This window comes from Pteropus alecto, unplaced genomic scaffold, assembly GCF_000325575.1.
Source record: "Pteropus alecto unplaced genomic scaffold, ASM32557v1 scaffold207, whole genome shotgun sequence".
In the NCBI taxonomy this organism is placed as follows: Eukaryota; Metazoa; Chordata; class Mammalia; order Chiroptera; family Pteropodidae; genus Pteropus; species Pteropus alecto.
The window spans coordinates 196,345-202,250 of NW_006440149.1; the positions used below are offsets into that span (position 1 = coordinate 196,345).

General features: G+C 33.2%; 1 pseudogene; it reads right to left on the minus strand.

The window, feature by feature from the left end:
* Positions 1 to 753: 753 nt before the first annotated feature.
* On the minus strand, positions 754 to 872 carry LOC112484130 (annotated as a pseudogene).
* Positions 873 to 5,906: the final 5,034 nt, after the last annotated feature.

Sequence of the window (5,906 nt, forward strand, 5' to 3'; positions counted from 1 at the left end):
TTGAAAAGAAATGTGCATCCATATGTTCATTGCAGCATTGTTTACAATGCCAAGATATGGAGGCAACCTGGCCGTTCCTCAATGGGTAAATGGATGAAAAAGAGGTGGTATACACATACACACACACACACACACACACACAATGGAATATTATTTAGCCATAAAAAAATTTAAGAAAATAAGAATGAAATTTTGAGGCTGAAACAACATAGATAGAACCAAAAAGTATTGTGCTGAGTGGAATAAGTCAGACAGAAAAAGACAAATGCCACATGATTTCATTTACATGTGGAATCTAAGGAACAAAATAAAGAAACAGAACAGAAACAAACTCATAGATGCAGAGAACATTTTGAGGGTTTTCAAATGGAAGGGATTGGGCAGTGAGTAAAAAATGAGGAAGAGGTTAAGAAGTCCAAACTGGCAGTTACAAAATAGTCATGTGGATGTAAAGTATAGCATAAGGAATATAGTCAATATTATTGTAATAACTATGTATGGTGTCAGATAGGTACTAGATTTATTAAGATGATCACTTCGTAAGTTATATAAATGTCTAATCACTATGTTATGCACCTGAAACCAATATAATATTGCATGCCAACTGTAATTGAAAAATTTTTTAAAATATTACAAGAAAATAATTTAATTGTAAGATTGATAGATTGTATTTTTATGTTCACAGAGCTTATAGGTTAGCAATAAGACCTACCTGGTTTTGTCAGCTTACAATCCCTTATTTTTTATTTTTTACACCTGCAGCACCTGGTCTTCTTAGGTGGTCTCCTATCCAAGTACTAACCAGCCCCAACCCTGCTTAGCTTCCAAGATCAGATGGGATCAGGCTTGTTCAGTGTGGCATGGCAGTAGACCATAGACTGTGACTCCACTGGGGTGTGAACCCAGGACCTTCTGCGTGTAAAGCAGATGTGCTAACCTCTACACTATGGAACCACATCCTCTACTCCTTTATTTATTCATTCATTCATTTATCAGGCATTGTGCCAGGCATTGTGTTAGGAACTATGGAAAGTAAATAGCAATTAATATGTTTTGAGCACTTAATGTGCTTCTAGCACTGTTTTTAGTTCATTATATGGATTTACTCGTGTAATCATTCTAAAAACTATTTGAGATAGGTTCTATTATCATTATCTCACTTTATAAATGAGAAAACTAAGACATTCATAGGTCAAGTAATCTGCCAAATGCCAAAGTGGTAAAGCCAGGCAGTTATTCCAGCCTGCACTCACATCTTACAATAATGAGTGAGAAACAGTCTCTGCCTTTAAGGAGCTCATAGCCCAGCAAGACAGACTAAAATTTTAAATCAAACAGTTACAATATATTATGATTTATAATATAGGATTTATATGATATCATGAGAGTATGTTATAGGGCTACCTAACATCTAAGTTGAGATTGAAAAGGTGAGTGTGAGCTATCAAGACAAAGAGAAATAGAATGGGTGTGTGGGTGGTGAGGGAGTGGAGGCTCACTGGAAGAGTATTTCAAGCAAAGGAAAAACATAGGCAAGTGGAAATTAATTTATTATAACCATGATTTTCAGTGTTGTTGAAGAGAGGGTATTGGTTGAGCCTGGAGAATTAGTCAAGTTTTAGATCATGCAAGTTTCTTTAAGTCATTTTAAGAATTTAGACTTTATTCAAAGTGCTATATGAATCCATAGAACAGATTTAAGTAAAGAAGTGACAGTATTTTACATTTTTCATATCTACATTTTTCTACAAATGTAAAATTTTTATTAGAAACTGCTGTTAGATTCATATATTTACATGTCTATATATACTGATGGGTCAATCATGGTTCTAGAACTTTCAGATGAAACTTTAGAAACAATGTATAGATGCACCTGTGAGTTTAGCTGTCATTAGCAATTTTTATGAAATAATAATTCTACAATCTCAATATTTCTCATCTCTATCCCCTTTATCCTCCTACCATCTCTTGCTCGAATTACTGCAGCACCACCCTAACTATTTATTTGGGTTCAGTCTTAATCCCTACCAGTCTATTCTCCATAATGCAGTCCAAATTATCTTTATACAATACAAATCTGTCCCTCTTCCCTTGATAGCTTTAAAATTCCAATATGCTAGACAAGGTTCTCAAGGACAGTCACAATCTGGGCACTGTTTACTTTGTACATATCCTCATCTCACATTTTACAGGCATATTAAACTTCTCTGAATTACTCATCATTCTCTCATCAGACAGCTCACCCCAGACTACATTCCTCACCTTGTCATTCTTCAGGTTTATCTTACTTATTACTTCACTCCAAAACTGTTCTCTGAACCCCTCAGATTTTATTGGGGCCTCTTTCCAGCTGTTCCTTGTGCGTACTGTTACCCCCTGCTAGCACAGTATTTACCACACTGCATTGTAATGATATATTCATGTATCCATACTACAGTGGTAGAATTGTGGTCCCAAAAGGGTATGTGCATGTCCTAACCCCTGGAGCCATTGAATGTGACTTTATTTGGAAAAGGGGTCTTTGCAGATAGAATTAAGGATCTCAAGATAAAATTACCCTGGATTACCTGGGTGAACCTAAATCCAGTGCTAAGTGTCTTTATGAAAGACAGAGAGGAGAAGACATAGACAAAGAGGAAAATGCCATTTTGAAGATGAAGGCAGAGACCAAAACATCTGGATCCACCAGAACTGGCAAGAATGAATCCTCTCCTAGAGCCTGCTGAGAGAGTGTAGCTCTGCCAACTCACTTTAATTTCTGCTCTCAGGAAGTGTGAGAAAAAAATTCTGTAGTTTTAAGGCACTAAGTTTGTGGAACGTAATTTGTTATGACAGCCTCAAGAAACTAGTTCACACACCTACACTCCAAAATAATTCCTTGAAGGCAGGGACTGCCATACTCATAATTTACTCACTGTACTCTTAACGTCTAACATATGCCTGGCATATAGTGTGCACTTATATTTCTGTAGAATGAGTGATTTAGTGAAGCATTTCAAGTATTATCTTAGTGCACAGAAATCATTAATACTATTCTTTTCACTCTCTTCTAGTTCCAATTAAATCTCTTAATCACCTCATACTGTTTTCTCAACTTTAATTCTACCTGATAGCTCTTGGAAAATTTTAATAAAAAAATAACAAAATAAACAAACAAAATGAAAACAGACTCCTAGATACAGAGAACAAACTGGTGATTGCCAGATGGGAGTGGGTTTGGGGGCTGGACGAAAAAGGTGAAGAGATTAAGAAGTACAGACTGGCAGTTACAACGATACTATTTTATATTAGTGTCAGGTATACATCATAGTGGTTAGATATTTACATAATTTATAAAGTCATCCCACTGACTAGTGTAGTGCCCATGTGGCATTATATATACTTATTACTGTATTATTGATTATATTTCCTATGCTGTACTTCACATCCACATGACTGTTTTGTAACTACAAATTTGTACTTAATCCCTTCATCTATGACTCTGTGTCTGTTTTGTTGGTTTATTTATTTTGTTCCTTAGATTCCACATATAAGTGAGGTCATATGGTATTTGCTATTCTATGTCCGATGTATTTCACTTAGCATAATACCTTCCAGATCCATCAATGTTGTCGCAAATGGTAAGATTTCAATTTTTTTATTGGCAAGTAATATTCCATTGTGTATAAGTACCACTTCTTCTTTATCCCATTGTTTGTTGATGGGCACTACCATGTTTTGGCTATTGTAAATAATGCTGCAATGAACATAGGATTGCATGTATTTATTCAAATTAGTGTTTCAATTTCTTCAAATAAATACCCAGAAGTGAAATTGTTTCATCATATTGTAGTTCTGTTTTTAATTGTTTTGAGGAAACTTTATACTGTTTCTCATAATGGCTCCACCAATTTGAAATCATATCAACAGTTCATAAGAGTTCCCTTTTCTCCATATCCTCGCCAACACTTGTTTTTTGATTTATTGGTGATAGCCATTCTGACAGGTATAAGGTTATGTCTCATTGTGGTTTTGATTTACATTTCTTTGATGATTAGTGACCTTGAGCTTCTTTTCATATGTCTATTGGCCTTCTGTATGTCCTCTTTGGAAAAATGTCTATTCCAGTCATCTGCTCATTTTTTCTATCGAATTGTTAGCTTTTATTTTTTGATATTAAGTTGCATGAATTATTTATAAATTTTGGGTATTCACCCCCTATCGGATATATCATTTGTGAATATCTTTTTCAATTCAGTTATTTGTCTTTTTGTTTTGTTGACGGTTTTCTTTGCTGTGCAAAACTTTTTAGTTTTATATAATTCCACTCTTTTTGTTTGTTTGTTTCTCTTGCCTGAAACAATATATCAGAAAAAAATATTACTAAGGGTAAACTTATAGCCTTTAATACCTATGTTTTCTTATAGGAATTTTATAGATTAGGACCTTATATGTAAGTCTTTTATCCATTTTGAGTTTATTCTTGTATACGTTGTAAAAAAGAGGTCTAGTTTCAATTTTTTGTTTGTATATCTGTTCAATTTCTCAACACCATTTGTTTAAAAGACTGTCTTTACCCCTTTGTATATTCTTGCCTCTTTTGATTAATTGAACATATAGGCCTAGTTTTATATCTGAGCTCTTATTTCTCTTCCATTGATTTATGTGTCTGTTTTTTTTCTTTATGCCAGCCCCATGCTGTTTTAATTACTATAGCCTTGTAGTATAGTTGAATATCAGATAGTGTGATACTTTCAACTTTGTTATTTTTTCTCAAGATTGCTGTGGCTATTGAGGCCTTTTGTGGCTCCATATAAAATTTAGGATTATTTGTTTGAGTTCTGTGAAAAATGTCATTTGTATTACGATAAGGAATGCATTGAATTTACAGATCGCTTTGGGTAGTATGGATATTTTAATAATGTTACATCTTCCTATCCATGAGCATGGTATATACTTCCATTTATTTGTATCTCAATTTTTATCTTTAATGTCTTATAATTTTCTGAATACAAGTTTTTTACCTCTTTAATTAAAATTATTATTAGGTTTACTTTTTTGATGCAATTGTAAATAGGATTGTTTTCTTAATTTCTCCTGTTAATAGTTTATTATTGGTATATAGAAATGCAACCAATCTCTAAATATTAATTTGTATCCTGCTACTTTACTGAATTCATTGATCAGTTCTAACAGGTTTTTGGTGGAATCTTTAGGGTTCTTTGTATATGGTATCATATCATATTCAATTTGGATACCTTTTATTTCTCTTTCTTGTCTTATTGCTTGGGTATCCTTGTCTCAATCTTAAGAAAAATGCTTTTAGCTTTTCACTGTTGAATATAATGTTAGCTGTGGGTTTGTCATATATGGCCTTTATTTTTTTATTTTATTTTTCTTCTATACCCAATCTGTCAAGAGTTTTTATCATAAAAGGAAGTTGCTTTTTGTCAAATCCCTTTTCTGTATCTATTGAGAAGATCATGTAACTTTTATCTTTCATTAATGTCATGTATTATATTTATATACTTGCATATATGGAAGCATCCTTGCAATCCAGGGATAAAACCTGGGTCATTGATCATGGTGTATAATTCTTTTAATATGTTCTTGAATTTGGTTTGCTAATATTTTGTTGAGAATTTTTGCATCTATATTCATCAGAGATATTGGTTTATAGTTTTCTTGTAGTGTCCTTATTTGGTTTTGGTATCTAGTTGGTCTAGTAAAATGTATTTTGGAGTGTTCCCTTCTTTTCAGTTTTTTTTGGAAAAGTCTGAGTAGGATGGTGTTAATTTTTCTTTAAAGTTTGGTAGAATTCTCCAGAAAATTTGTTTTGTCCTGGTTTTTTATATTTGAAAGTGTAGATTACCGATTCAATTTCTTGTTGGTCTGTTCAGATTTCCTGTTTTGTTTTTTTTTTCCCC